The sequence below is a fragment of the Dasypus novemcinctus genome, chromosome 16 (assembly GCF_030445035.2).
Source record: "Dasypus novemcinctus isolate mDasNov1 chromosome 16, mDasNov1.1.hap2, whole genome shotgun sequence".
In the NCBI taxonomy this organism is placed as follows: Eukaryota; Metazoa; Chordata; class Mammalia; order Cingulata; family Dasypodidae; genus Dasypus; species Dasypus novemcinctus.
In genome coordinates, this window is record NC_080688.1 from 23,926,806 (window position 1) to 23,943,387 (window position 16,582).

Here is a 16,582-nt window from a genome sequence, read left to right on the forward strand (position 1 = left end):
AGGGGCCTACAGTGAGAGTGCAGGCCAGTTTCACACTGTGCCTAGAAGGAAGTGGGGAAAGGGGCTACACTGGCAACACTAGCCTCTCCTACTGCTTTTAAAACATGTTTTCTTGTCTTGGACTTGCTAAGTTACTGCTACCCTTTAATTTTTTTCTGGAGTTTTGAAGAGGATGTAACTTTTTGCTAATTGTTCAAATAATCAGTGGGACAATGGTACACTGGAGCATCTTATGCTGCCATCTTAGTCTACCAGAAGTTGAACAGTGTTTTTGTTTTTCTTTTTAACACTAAGGCCATTGTTGCCTTTGTATATTTTTCAACTTTTTCCCCTCCCCCTCCCTGCTGTTTTTGCTCTCTGTGTCCATTTGCTGTGTGATCTTCTGTATCTATTTCTCTTTTTGTCTTCTCTTCTTGTCTTTCTCCTCTAGGATTCACTGGGATTTGATCCTGGGGACCTCCGATGTGGACAGAGGTTCCCTGTCAATTGCACCACCTCAGCTCCTGGTGTCTGCTGCACTTCACCTTGACTCTCCCCTTCTCTATCTTTTGTTGTGTCATCATCTTGCTGCATGACTCACTTGCATGGGCACCAGCTCATTGTACGGGCACTTGGTTTGCTGCACGAAACTTGGCTTGCCATGCAGGCACTGGCTCACTATGCAGGCACTCATGTGGGCACTCAGCTCACCACATGGGCACTCAGCTCACCACACAGGCACTTGGCTCACCACGTGGGCACTCAACTCACCACATAGGAACTTGGCTCTCTGTGTGTGCACTTGGCTCGCCATGAGGGCACTGGCTGGCCATGTAGGCATGTTTTCTCTTCTTCTTTTTCAGCAGAAGGCCCCAGGCATTGAACCCGGGTCCTCCTATATGGTAAGTGGTGGCCTTACCACTTGAGCCACATCCACTTCCTTTTTTTTTTAAATCAGTTTATTGATACATACTAATAAAAAAATCTATCCAAAGTGTATAATCAATGGTATTTGGTATAATCATAGTTCTGCATTCATTAGTTCAATCATTATTAGAGTATTTTCATTATTCCAATGCTAATAGTAATAACAAACAAAAAACAGACAAAAAACTGTACCCCTTAATGTTAACCTCTCAATCTCTCTAAGCTTTCCCTGCCATACATAGCGGCTGTTTAATTTCCATATCTCTAATTTATTTTGTACATTCATTATTTTCTTAAGCATTACTTATCAATTTTATTGATACCTATTAATAAAGCATAAATCCTTCGAAAAGTACAATCAGTGGTATTCAGTGTAATCATATGTTTGTGTATTTATTACCCCAATCACTCCCATAGTGCTTTCATTATTCCAATAATAATAATAATAAAAAGCAAAAAACAGAACAAAACTCATCATCTCTCAATCTCTCTTCTTCACCAGAGCATTTTATGGGTAACAGAGTGCAATTCACACTGCATTAAAAATCAGAAAACATGACTGTTTGTCTGGCTACTAGTGATGCAAAGTCTCATCATTGATTTTGGGGATTGCTTTATTGTAAAGACAGGCTTTTCCATACAACCAACTCGCAAGTATCTGGTGAGGTGATATTTTGGCATTGTGAGACTTTTGGTGAGGATGGGGATAAATCTTTTATCTAAGTGTTTGGGCATCAAAACATCTATTAAAGATTGCTATTACATTGACATTTTAAACTTTTTAACTTTTTAATTTTAAACATTAGTTTTCTATAAACCATAAACATAAAATATGCAGAAAAGTGAGATTCAATTTTATAGGTTCTTGCTCCTCAATTGAAATCTGTGCATCTTCCTCTTTTTGATGCTTTTTTGAAACCTAGATTGTAAACAGTATGCTAGCCATTCATATACCAAGATATTTACACGCTTCCCATTGCACCAGCATAATCAAAAGTGTCTGGACTTATGGGAGGTGGTCGGAGAGTTCTTGGTGGTCCAAATCGACTTGGCGGCAGCCTGCATGAAAGCACATGGGTGTTAGGGTTGGAGGATCTGGAACACGGAACTCGGCATGACTTTCCTGGCTCAGATTCCAAACCTGGCATGGGGGCTGGTGGGAATATATGAGTTCCATGGAGCCATTTTTTACTTGATATCATATGGTTTATTTCCAGGAGATCTGTAGGAGTTCTCACTTTCATCTGTTGTAATTGGACTTTCATTTTCATTCTCCTAAGCATTTCTTTCTATATTATTAACCCCTTCAAAGGCTGGTAACAGTAATTCAGACAGACAGATTTTTCTATTTCCAAACCATTTACTATTTCCATATTCATTGTAAATCACAAGATAAGTTTCTATCTTAAAATCATTTGAAACAATGGTAGCTGGGTAAATGCAGCCATCTTCTGACCAAATGGCAGAATATTTGTCACCAACTTTCCACCATTCCAATAGAGTCATGGTGTTCTTTCTTTTATTATTTTTTCACTCTTAACGGGTTTTCTTTTAGGTGTGTCTTTTGCTTCACCTGAAGCTTCAGAAACGCCAACATTTTTACAGCAGGCTTAAATGAATCCACAGTTTATCACAGGCTTTCTCAAAGATGTATTATCCAAAATGTTCCTGCAACTCGCTTCTGGATCATTTTGGTAAGTCTTCATCATCTTTGAGCCTTTCCTTGTTTTTTTTAGCATAAGATATCACAAGCTCTCTCACATTGTACGTCCCTTGCTCCAGACCTGCAGTCAGCCATTTCTTCTGAGTCCAGCTTCTTTCTAATTGCAAATGATTCCTAGAGGCCAAAATAAAGCTCTAAGTAAATTTTTTCCTTATGGAGAATCATTGCTTCTTGACTCTTTCAGTGTACAGAACTATAAATAAGCATTTTTAGAAATAATGAGCTAATATGGATGTGTTCAATCTATATTTAACATTGTTATTTTCTTAAATTGTTTTTACTTTATACTTGACTTTCTTTTTTCTTTCACTAAAACACCTGATTCCTAAAACTAGCAGTATTCTTTCTTATACCATACACATGAAATAGTTTTAAGATCATACCATCACTGTTGCTATTAAAAATAACTTACTGAGAGAAGTGTGAAGTTCTTTTTTTCCATACAGAAGTTGTGGCTTGAAGACAGGTACCCCAGGAAAATATGTCTCTTAAAGTTAATCCAGTCCTATAGGTGTGAACCCATAGTAAATAAGACCTTTTGATATGGTTACTTCAGTTAAGGATGGTTCAACTGAATCAGGATGGGGATAATTCTATTACAGGAGTCCTGTAGTAGCAGAATAAAATTTAGACACAGAGAGAGAAATCCATGAGGAATTAGCCAGGACCTGGAAGTCAACAGAACCAAGGAAAAGAGAAGCCAGAAGAAATCACCATGTGAGAGAAAAGCCAAGGACCAAAGATCACTGGTAGGCAGCTTGCAGAACATGGACAGACCTTGGAGACATCATGCTGAGGGAAATAAGCCAGACACAAAGGACATATACTGTATGATCTCACTAATATGAAATGATTAGAACTAGCAAATTCATAGAGTCAGAAACTAGAATACAGATTACCAAGGGCAGGGTGGAGGTAGGGAATTGGGAATTAATGCTTAATTGGTACACAATTTCTGTTTGGGGTGCTAGAAAAGTTCTGGTAATAAACATTGGTGAATGTAGCACAACACTGTGAATGGACTTAACAGTATTGAATTCTTTATTTGAATATAGTTAAAAGGCCAAATTTTAGGCTGCTTATATTTTATTCGAATAAAAAATTTTAAAACCAGGACTATACAACACAAATAGAGCACCCAAATGTAAACTGTGGATAATAATTAATAGGACAATTTTATTATTAATTCTTTCACCAGTTGTAATAAAGGCATCACCCCAATGCATGGCCTTAATAATAGGGGAGTATATGGGAACTCTGTATTTTTGCATGATTTATCTGTCAACCTACAATTTGTCTAATAAAAGTATATATATATTAAGAAATGAGGTTCACACCCACAAGACCAGTGGTTGAGACTTGAACATGACTTTTGTGAGGGACAAGATTCAATCCCCACCAGTCCCTTCCTGTATTCTCTAGACAGTGTTGCCAGACAAAAATCTAGGGTAATCATAGAGCTCATTTGATTTGTTTCCTTATTTCAGTGCTGCAGAGTTATTCCATGCCTTTTGTTCAGTATTTTTAATTCTTCATAATGGGATGGTAATTTTGGTCCCAATTACTCCTATTGTCTGAAAAAAAGATGCCTAGATATTTCTTTATTCTAATCTGTCACAGTTGTTACTATTTCAAATATTTCCTGCTCTTTCTAGAGGTACAGTCTGATTAGGTTCATTATTATTTTTCTGACTGTTTCACCAATGCATTACAAGACTCACCATTCTTCGGTCTCTGATAACGGCTTTCTCACTGCCTGCTGCCAAGTCCTTGAGACACTTGCTTATAATTAAGGGAATTTTTGCATGGAAGTTTCTCACTTCCAAGTTCTGATTTTCATTTCAATCAATATAGGACAGGTTATGCTGTAGGAACAAAAAGCCCTATGATGTTATGGCTTTGTTCAAAGGACAAAAATGTACCTCTTTTTCATACAATGCATCCATTACATATTGTCAGAGATCTCTGCACATCAAAGTCCTTAGATGTCCAGCATGGTAGACAGAATACACAGACACATGTGCACACATACATGTAAAATTTAAAGTAGCAAAAAGTGCTAGGAAGAAAGGAAGCAGGCCTCTGAGAAATAGAATAATGGGAGAGCAAGGAGAAGGAAGGAAGCTACAGATACTGTGGTTAGAAAAGAAAGGTTTCTCTGAGGCTGTAACCTGAATTGAGATGGCAGAATTAGAAGACAGTTGCAAAAAGGAAGGGAGGAAGAGCTTTCTAGAGTGAAAAAACCAGATGTGTGAAGGCTTTAAAAAGAAAAAGAACTTGGTGTTTCAGCCAAGTGAAACATGTAGTAAAATCAAAACCATTTGCCTAACTACATGTTCAAGGCATTCAGCCAATATCAATGCCCGATTTGAGTCCTTTTTAATATAGAAAGAATACATTAGAAATAAAGGTTTGTGATCTTTGGCCTGAATTCCCGAAGATCCTGAAATGGGGGTGGTGTCAAACTATGTTGGGAATCCTGTGGGACATGACTGGCAGCAGCACATTCAGCCAACATGGTCCAAACTGTGCCATCTGCGTGACTCCTGCCAGAGTGGCTGGGCAGACCTAACTAAACACCCACTGGCTTGAGCAAAGAAAGATATTGCCTGAGGAACCTCAGGAAAGTGTGATGATTGACTGATAAGGGATGCAAAGCCAGCCCCTTTCTAAAGTGGGGCCAACCAGGTGATGTCATTTGCATTTTCAGAATGCTGAATCCCCATTCTTATTTAGCCTTTTCCTCCTGCCCTATCAACTGGAGATTCATTTCCCAGACTCTATGGGTATCCCTCTAGGAATCGCCTTGCTAATGGAACGTACCATTTGCAATGTATTGATCAAGGATCCTTTTTTCTTGCACAGGGTTTGTTTGGTAACTGCCAAATATTGCCTCCCATTTTCTGTCTTCTTCTACTCTTTCTCACTGGTGTATCCTTTCTTTATGTCTGTCAATACCTTCAATCAGGGTAGTCAGATGATGCTAGCTTGAGACTTTTTTGTGTGTATTTATGGTGGCATTGCATGTCTCTGATCTCATCAGTTTGTGCCCCTTTTCTAGCTTACCTCTCAAAAGACAATCATTCTCTTACCATTGCCATGTGCTAGGGGAAAAAGTGTACATTTATATATGTTAAATATGTTAATACTTTGAATTCCACTTCTGCGAAACAGACTCCATAAACATTTCTCTTCATCAGGAAATCAAGGAAGAAAACTTCTGTTACAGTAACTTACTTACTAAAGGGTATGTGTTATTTGAAAGTTAACAAGAGTCTGTAAACAAACTTTTCTGGGTATGACCTGTGTATAGTTTATATATAGGAGATGCATCTACTTACATAGAGGATATTTCAATCATTGAAGTAGAAAGGTAGAAAATTTGTAACTTTTTTTTTTGGCTTATTTTCTACCTAACTCCCAGGAATGATTTGCAAATTAATGTGATACTGTCTGAGAAGCACTCTGAGCTCTTAAGAGAAAAGAACCAAATGTATGCAAGGTATCATCATTATTGTCCCTTTATTCTGCTTAACTTTTGCACTTCTGGGAAAACAATCAAGCTGCTTCTTTTCTTTCCAACAGTCCTTTACCCAAGTGGCCAGATACTTTTTTTCTATATGGATTATAAATTGACTGTTTTCTCTGGCCACACTTAACATTAATTATTTTAACAGAAACAAAAATACAATACCTTACCCCTTTTATTTGAACCTACAATTAGCACAATACTTGTTAAATGTATGTCCCAGAGACTTAGATCTTCTGTCTGTTCATATGCTGGTTGAGCCCTGAGTCTCAGCAGAGTTGTGGCCAATATCTACCCTCCAGTTCATTGGACTTACCCAGGACAACAACAAAATGAGGAGGATGGACAATCTCCATCACGAAAAACAGAGTATGTACAACTGCAAGCAACGTGGTTCCTTCCATCTGCCCCATAAGATCTAAGCCCCCTTTCAATCTGAAGCAGAGCACACATCATCATCCAATATCCTCAAGATTGAGGAATGAACAAATAAAAGAGGGGAATGCAAACATGACCAAAGTAGACTTACTGGGAAACGAACTTGGCCCAGTGGTTAGGGCGTCCGTCTACCACATGGGAGGTCCGCAGTTCAAACCCCAGGCCTCCTTGACCCGTGTGGAGCTGGCCCACGCGCAGTGCTGATGCACGCAAGGAGTGCCGCCCCACGCAGGGGTGTCCCCTGCGTAGAGGAGCCCCATGCGCAAGGAGTATGCTCCGCAGGGAAAGCTGCCCAGCTTGAAAGAAAGTGCAGCCTGCCCAGGAATGGCGCCGCCCATACTTCCCGTGCCGCTGACGACAACGGAAGCGGACAAAGAAACAAGACGCAGCAAATAGACACAGAGAACAGACAACCGAGGGAGGGGGGCGGAATTAAATAAATAAATAAATCTTTAAAAAAAAAAACAAAAAACAAAGTAAACTTACTATTAGTGTAGTAACGGAAGGTTCTGAGGGGAGGAGAAGGGAAGAATAGGTAGAACATAGGGCATCTTGAGGGCATTGGAATTGTTCTGTGTGATATCGCAATGATGGATATAAGCTATCATACATTTTTTACAAACCTATGAAACTATGGTACAAAGTGTAAACCATAATGAAAACTATAGACCTTTGTTAGTAACAATGCATCAGTGTTTGTTCAGCAAATATTGATGTAATAACATCATACTAAGATAATAATGTGAGATATTATTAATAGGAGAAAATGTGGGAGGGGAAAGAGTGAGGTTTATGGGACTCCCTTACACTTTTGATGTAACTTTTCTGTAATCTAAAACTTCTTTAAAAATAAGATTTATTATATGAAAAAAATACAAAGTTTTAGGTCTTAGGTCACACACAATTTTAGGCCTCAGCTTATATAACTTCAAGTGAAGAAGATGGAATTTGAACATAGACCTGTTTAACTTCCAATGCCCATCTGCAGAAACGCAAACATGTTTTTCTACTGTAGAGACTAAAAAACAGTTTCCCTAATCCCAGTGTTTTCACTGTCAGCAGAAATTAGTAGGAAATTAACAAAGTAGAACCACACTGAATTGTGACTCCAGCACTTGCAGGTATCTGGTGGTAAGGGTTTACATCCAGAAGAGTTTTTACCTCACTACTTGAGTTCTGTGATCCCCAGTTCATTCTTTAGTTCTTTGAAAACCTTGGGTTCAACGACTGCCCTAATGACAGTGATGCAAAGATGTGTGGAGCGGTTGGATCTTAAGGGACACTCAGAGCCAGGCTGGTGGCACAGAGGGCTGAGAGTGCAGCCCAAACCCTGCAGAAGGGCAGTGAGTGGCTGGGTGTGGCCCACTGTCTGCTGATGGAAGAGGCACTGATGGACCCGTTCAGAGGCCAACTACCAGGCTGCTGGTCCCAACTCTGTCCTGCCAGCTGTGAGACTCTGAACAAGGCATCAACCTCTGTGCAACTTGGGGGCGGGCACACTAGTTTGGAATGAGGTAAACTGCACAGGACTGGAGAGAGGGGAAACGAAAGTTGGCTCACAACCTCTTAAACTAAGATCTTGCTCCTCAAAATGCACCTGGCACACTTAAAGTACTGAGTGGATATGCTGTTCCCTGTTGTCACTCTCTTCATCCAGCCTGGAAAGCAGCTTTGGAACTAGGGGAAGAGCAGCCGTCTTGTGAACATGAAGAAGAAAATTGATGGCTGACACTGACAGGCGGATGGATCAGAGTAGCCTGAGACATGATGATGTGATGGTACAACCGCAGCAGTCCAGGCTGTCTGTTGCCAAATGTTTTGTTATTGGAGAAAACCATTCTTATTTGGTTGGCCACTGTAGTAGGTTTCCATAAAAGCACTTAACATTTAATCAAATTTAACAAAGATTGGACAAAAAAATTCATCACTCCAGAGAAATATTTGAGATACATCATTAATGATCATACTTGTTAGAAGTTTGTAGTATGCCTTGATTTATTAGCTAATGATAGTAATATATATACATATATGTTAAAATACATAATATATATAATTACCATTACCAAGTATGTAATATATATGCTATCTACATGCAATTTATAATTTATTAGTTTATAATTATTCATGTGTTCGGGTATATGAATAAAAATAATTTCCAAAGGGTGAGAGTAATCAAAAGAGTATGGAGGTGTGACTTTAACAAGATGGCAGTGTAAAACATCCCCATGAACTTTCCTCCTTAGAGACAGCTAAAGAAGAGGGCAGATTCAACTTTCTTGGAACAACAGAGGATGAAAAAAATGCTTTCTGGAAAGGGGATGTGACTCAAGTGTTAAGGCCTCTGCCTACCTACCATATGGGAAGACATGGGTTCAATCCCTGGGGCCTCCTGATGAAAAAGAAGAGAAACACATGCCTGCACAGCCAGCCAGCGCCTGCACAGTGAACTGAGTGCCCACATGGTGAGCCAAGTGCCTGTGTGGTGAGCCAAGTGTCCGCATGGCAAGCCAAGGGTCTGCATGAATGCCCGTGTGGTGAGCCAGTGCCCATGCGGTGAGCCAGTGCCTGCGTAAGTGAGTCATGCAGAAGATAACGATGCAACAAAAGAGAGACAAAGGGGAGAGTCAAGGTGAAGCACAGCAGAGACCAGGCTCTAAGGTGGGGCAGATACCAGGGAGCCCCTCTCCACATCAGAGGTCCCCAGGATTAAGTCCCAGTGAATCCTAAAGGAGAAAGATAAGAAGAAAAGACAAAAAGAGAAATAGATACAGAAGATCACACAGCAAATGGACACAACAGCAAAAATAGCAGGGCAGGGGAGAGGGAAAAAAAAGATTCTATGATCCAAATTTGGAAAAAACAGGCTAAATAAAATAAAACTTAAAAAAAAAGAGAAAGAAAAGAAAAGGTCTTCTTCTCCCCTATTAGAAGTAAAGGAATGCAAACCCTGGGCTCTGGATGTGATGGTGGCCTCAGAATGCAGTCAAAGCTGCAGCAAGTCCTCCCTACTGATGGACTCTGATTTGGGAGTTCTCAGTCCAGATTTGGAGAAAAGGGGGCTGGTGTCACATGTTTATTTTACTAAAAAGGACTATTCTTCACATCCCAATATAAAAGAAGCATCCCAATATAAAAATACTTGTTTGAAGCACCTAAAAGAATCTTGGAACCACCTATGATGTTTATTTGATCATTGGACAAACCAGAGGAAGTTTCATATTGGCCCTTGGAGAAAACATACTGGACTTTTCATAACCAAGAAGTTCATCACCAAGGTTTTATTTGTTTGGTGAATATGGCCAAGCATCTGCTCATTTGCACCAGTGCTTTCCACCAAATGAAAAGTAAGTGGGAACATGGACAAGTTTTAGGTGTGAAGAATAGTAGTGCATTGGCTATGGTATTACCAGAGGCACAGAGGAAATGCATACCTATGTGGTCTCTGTATAAAGACTTAAAAAGTAGATTAAATATATGTGGTACCTAAAGTAGGAGAACCTCCAGAAAATCCAGAGCACCAAGAGACTTACTTTAGGGCCACTCAATAAGAGGGTACCAGAGTTGAAATGACCCATCTCCTACCACAAGGGATCTCTGATGGACTCTCCTGCTTCTGTAGTACACAACAGCAGAATAAAACAGAATAATGTGGGAACTTGCTTGGTACAGACTCTAAGGAGACTGTGATTTGCCTGCCTGGGTCAAATATTCTGCTTGTGCTTAATTAGCATGTGTTACTATAATAATCTAATAAGATAGAAAATAGACAGGAGATAAACTGGAAACTGATATTTCATATGACATGGCAAATTGTTTAAGATGTGGAGTATCCCCAGTTAATGGAGTGTAGATATTATCTGGGGACTGCTTTTGCTACACATAAAGGATATTGGCTGTTATTCCCTTCTCTCCTCACCTAGGTAACTCCTTTATTCATTCAACAAGTATTTGTAGTGTCTAGTAAGGGCCAGCTTCTCTTTTAGGTATTGGGAATATAGCAATAAACAAAGTCTCTGGTCTCATGGAGCTTACATTCTGGTGAATCATCTTGCCCTGCTCAAGACATCTGTGGAAGTTTGAGATTAATTATAAACCCCCAAAAAGAGAAGGATTATGTTTGTAAACTGGTCTGTTCCTCTGGGTGTGATACCCTTTGATTGTATTAAATTAAAAGGTTTTAAGTTGACTTAATTAATCACATTAGGGGCTTTGATTCAACTACATCAGTAGGGCATGACTCAGGTTGCGTCCTCGCCTCCTTGGTAGGCTGATATAAATGGTCACTTACTTGAGAAGACACAGGAAGAAAGAGAGAGCTCCATAGACACAACAAAGGAGAGAATTTTGATCCTGCAGCCCCAGAAAGAGAGATGAGCCATTCACCTGATAGTTTGCAACACTGAGAAAGCCCAGAAAGAAAGAAGCCCTAAGCCAGCCTGTAGCCAAGAGAGAGGAAGGCTGAACCCTCACGGAGATTGGCAACCATCTTGCTTCAACATGTGGCAAATGACTTTGGTGAGAGAGTAGCCTAGGTTACCCGAAATAAATCCCTTTATAAAAGCAAACAGATTTCCGGTACCAGGAGAGTGGGATTACAGTCTGATGCAATTACCAAAACTGCTAGAATGGTTTTATAAATGGGTAAGGGGTATTTTTTGGAGAAATTGTTGGATGCTTAATAGAAAAGGTCTAGATTGCTTTGAAGAGACTGTTGGTAGGAATGTGGAACCTGTTTTATTTCTGATAAGGTCTTAGAAGGAAATGATGACACTCTTATTGAAAACTTAAAGAAAGGTGATCTGTGCTTTAAAGTTGCCAAGAACTTAGCAAGGTTGACTCTTGATATTATATGGAAGGTAGAATTTGAAAATGACAATGTTGGACATTTAGCTGAAGAACTTTCCAAAGTAAACTTGGAGAATATAGCCTGGCTTTTCCTTGCAGCTTATAGTAAAATGCTAGATGAAAGAGATAAGCTGAGAACTAAATTGCTGGGCACAAAGAAACCAGAAACTTTTTCTGGAAATTCCAAGTCTCTAGAAATCAAGCCTCTAGATGATAGTGTCCCATTTGAGGAATTTACTAAATTTGGAACTTGTAAGCCAGGATTGAAAATGCAGTTATCTGGAAAAGATGTATGGAAAACCTGTCTAGTGCTAATGGCTTGGACCCCTGATTCCTGCATGTTAATCGAATAAGGACTTTGTGAGATGTGTGTGAACAAAACCACTGTCAGCCTGGACTAAAAGGGACAGAGAAGGAAGAAATGGGAGGGAAAATGGCTTTTAGAGGAAAGTCATGGAAGTTGAGGTCTGAAATTACGACATCTTCTTGGGCCAAGAGACATCTCACCCATGTGTATGGAGAGGGCGAGTTTGCCTGGCCACTTGAAGAGGGTGGATGTTCCAGTCCACTGTTCAGGGAGATTTTTGCAGCCCCAGGTGACAGAGAAGGTGGAGCACATTCCCTATGGGTTAGGGAGAGTAAGGTTGACACCCCAGTCCTCTGAGGGGGGTGGGTCTGTACCCCATAGCTTAGGGAAGGGCGGGTCACCACCTCACTGTTTTGAGGAAGTTGGGCATGTATGCCAGAGATTAGGGAGAATGTTGCCACCACCTCACTGCACTAAGGGGGTTGAGACTATACCCAAGAGATTGGGAGAGAATGGCCATCACCCCAACATTCTTGGAGGGTTAGAGCTAGAGCTCAGTCCACCAAGATTCTTAATGAGGGTGCAACCAAGAAAATTCCTGTTAGGCAAGCCTGTGGAAAGGGTGGGCCCCCGTGAGGCCTGAAAGAGGGAAAAAACCCCAACTTCATCTTAAAAATGACTCTCAAACTTTGAAATCTAATGGAGTATTCCCTGCAGGTTTTCAGAACTATTGGGGACCAGCGACTCATATTTCCCTCTCAAATTCTCCTTATGGTAGTGCAAATGTTTATCCTTTGTCTGCCCCTTTGTATACTGTGGGAGGAAGGGCGCCCGGCTTGCCACAGTAGCAAACAGTGCGGCAAGAGGTGATACCGCCTCTGCCCACTGGGCCTAGATAAGGTGACCACGCCTGACTAGGCCTTTGCTGCTAGCGGCTGGCCGGCACCACCCTCCCCCTTTCTATCTCCCGCCTAGCCCAACATCCGGCCAGCTCTCACTTCCCCTTTCCCCTCCCCTATTCCAAACCTCTCAGCCAGCCCTCTGCCTAGCAACTGCTTACAGTCACCTATCAGGAAGCAGTACCCGCCCGCACCTATCAAATCCCTCCACGCAGTCCCTAACCCTATAAAGCTGTGTCGCCTTCCGCAATAAACCAGACTTGCGCACAGACCTGATCTCCGCGGCTTTCTTCCTCCCCTTGCCGTGCGTCCTCCACACCTGAGAGACCCTCTGAGGCTGTCTGCCGCAGCCTCAGACGCCGCTGCGGTCTAGCCTGACCCCTCCAGAACCCCCCGTCAGTGTCGGGGTTAAACAAACCCCAGCCGCAGTATACTGGAAGCAGAAAAATTGCTTTTTGGGTTTCACAGGTCTATAGCCATAGGGGACTTTGCCCTAAAACAAACTGTATTTCTAAAATTGATTGTGATATGATTTTGTACTTAGCATTGTTACTGATGTAAGGTTTTATGGAATATTATAATACCTTTTCTTGGGATTCAGAGGGTGAAATGTGGCATTTTGAGATTATTTATGAACCCCCCAAAAGAGAGGAATTATGTTTATAAACCGGTCTGTTCCCCTAAGTGTGGTACCTTTGATTGTATTAAGTTCAGATGCTTTACATTTACTTGATTAAATCAAATTAGGGCCTTTGTTTGGGCCAAGGTAGTAGGGCATGACTCAGGGTTGAGCCCCTGCCCCGTGGGTGGGCTGTTGTAAAGGGGGACTCACTCAAGAAGACAGGGGAAGAGAGAGAGCGACAAAGAAATGGCAGAGGAGAGAACTTTGATCCTGTGGCCCCAGGAAGGGAAATGAGCCAGTTGCAGTGCTGAGAAAGCCTGGAAAGAAACAAACCCTGTCAGCCTGTAGTTGCGAGAGCGAGGCTGAACCCTTGCAGAGATTGGCAATCATCTTGCTTCAACACGTGGCAACTGTCTTTGGAGAGAAAGCAGCCTTGATGGAGTAACTGTACCCCAAGTAAATACCCTTTATAAAAGCCAACAGATTTCTGGTACTTTGCATCAGCCCTCCTTTGGCTGACTAATACAATGTCATTCATAGGACTTTTTCAAGGAGTCTTTTCTCCCCTCACTCCCTTGGAGGGAGTTAGGTTCACTATTAATGCTCTTTCATAACGCCCAATATTTCTTTATTTAATTATTTATAATTCTTTGATTAATGTTGCTTCATGAAGGCAGCAGCTGTGTTTCTTCTGCTCACCGCCATAGCCCTGGGTCTCTCTGTTGGCTGCTAGACATTTGAGGATTGCGCACAATTGTATGCTTTCTGTTAAAACACCCTTATATTGTTCCAATCTTCTTTTAGCCAAAAGGTGGCACTGCAGGAGAAAAAGTGAATGAAACTTCAGGCTGGCTGACTTAAGTCATCGAATTGAATCCACAAGTCCTAGTGTAGTCTTAATAATGAGAAATAGCCAATTCCAAAATGTTTATTCGCTCTGTGCATGCTCACCTCTGAAATCTCTTAAGAAGACCAATGAATAAAAATCACATAGGCTTACTAAGAATACAATCATTGTTTCTATGACCACAGAAGAGATACAAGTGGAGTTACAACCGAAATCCAAATTGTTCTGAAATGTATATGTATTGACTGATACATATTTACTAGTTTACAGACAGGAAAGCTTTTCTTATTTCAGTGGTGACGGGTTAAGAACAAGCTTGTGATATTTTTGTTTAGTAACTTGCTTTGGATGACTACATTTTACTGCTATATTATTCCCCAGACTCCAATTTCCTTCTGCAAAACTCTTACCAGAGTTCTATTACTTTTTGGATGAAATGATGTTAAGAACCAGCAACCTCTTCAAAGGTTTCAGGAGCAACGACACAGACAGCAACTAGGCAGTTCCTGAGATAAAAATCTGCTTGTGATGTTGGCTGTGAATAATGAATGGTGGTTTGAAAGTTTTAGTACCAGCCATCTGGGTGCCTGGGGTGCCTGAGGCAAGTTGTCAGTGTCAACATAGTATCCTTCTCAGGGATTCATAATCTTTTCCTTTATATGATTATCTAACAGAAAAGAAATAAGAATTTATACTTGCTTTTATTTTCATTTGAGATCTTTCTTATCCAGCTCTAGCTATTTGTGTGTCTGTATGTGTGTGTGTAATCGAAGCAAATAAGTGGGATACAATTTTTTCGAAGCACTATTTTGCCACTTAGTCTGCTTCGTAGATGTCCATGCCCTCAAAAGTCTACAATGTAGTTTGAAAGATAAGACACGCGCAGGTGTCAGTTAGTTGATTGTTCAAGGTTGAACAAAAGGCACAAAATCAGCATGCTCCTTCTGATTCTGGACCCAAATTACATCTCACGAGTTTTGATCAAAGTTATGCTTCAAGTTTTATGTTTACCCGGCAGAGAGAGAACATTGAATGGCCAGATGTCATAGCGAAGTGGGGAATCTATAATGAGTTTTGTGCATTTACACTGTAAGTGCTGTGGTAAAGACTGCATGGGGGATAACCTCTCTAGCAGAAAGACAACAAAAAGACTAGGTTCCTTACAAATTATTAGAAATTGTCTAGGTCTATGGAATTTGAGAATATTGAAATTACCTCTACTTTAAAGATTAAATTCTTAGATATATATGTATATATATATATATAAATATAAGTGTAAATATATATTTTTAAAATTTCCAACCACATAATATATTAGCATGAAGAAAAGCTTCCGTTTTCCAAGTTTTCTCAAGTATAAGAGCCTAAAACTATGGCTAAAATCTAACTAAAATCACTTCCAAATAAATCCTGGGACTTGTGTTGCAGTGATAAGTATAAATGAAAACAAAGCAGTGTATCTATCTGAAAATATTATTTTAGTGCTTCGAGGAAGTTATGTGCTAGAAGACAATTTCCTGAAGTTGGCCAGAAGCACCGTATCCTCCACATGCTGGTTGGCACCAAAAGATTTGGGCCTATTTCACTGGAAGAAGAAAATGCCAGTTTGAGAATCATATTCCCTGTAGGAGCTGCTGTTTTGTAAAGTTATTGGTTGGCATAATATCTGTCCCTGAGATCTTTCCAAAGAAGCTAACAAAATATTTGAGACTATGATAGAAGCTTGCCATGACACTGGGTGTAAAAGAGTTCTTAATTCTGTGTTTGCATGTTGAATATACTAGAGAAAATTAACTCTTGGGTTAGATGGCATTTCTGAACTATTTTGTTAATCAGTCTAACATTAAACCAAGTGCAGAAAAGATAAAACTAAACAGTTAAAATCCAAACACCATAGAAAACGCCTATATTCCCACTGAAACCGTTTTTAAACATATTGCCTGGGGCCAGGGCATCTTTTCCAGTACAGAGCTGGTCACTGTGTTTCAATGGCATCCTGTCGTCAATGAAGGACCAGTCCTTGTTTGGAAGTGCATACCTGAGCATCAGTTGATAGCTGCAACAAAAATACCATTGTAGGCCCATCCTAGGCCAAGTAACCTAGCATCTCTGGATGGGAGGAGGGCGGAACTGAGAATTTGTATTTTTTTTAAAGCTCCCCAGGTAACTGTGATATGTAGCCTGGAGAGAGAATCCTCCATTAGATGCCTGTTGGACATTTAAACTCCCCCTTGCGTCTGTATTGGGAACTCAGAAATAGGATCTAGATGTTAAAAATCTCTAAAAGCTGACCAGCCAAATTGGTGTACAATGTGGCAGAGAAAGGAAGACATATATTTGGTTAAGATCAGCTATCTGCTTGGATTCTTACATCTTCTAACCTAGACATCCAGTATAGTTATTTTGAAGACAACTAAACTGTTTAACATGGGAAGTCTACCAAGAACATGATGAAATACTCAGAGC

At 40.4% G+C, this 16,582-nt stretch overlaps 1 pseudogene; it reads right to left on the reverse strand.

The window, feature by feature from the left end:
* Positions 1-1,778: 1,778 nt before the first annotated feature.
* On the reverse strand, positions 1,779-6,514 carry LOC101441374 (survival motor neuron protein pseudogene; annotated as a pseudogene).
* Positions 6,515-16,582: the final 10,068 nt, after the last annotated feature.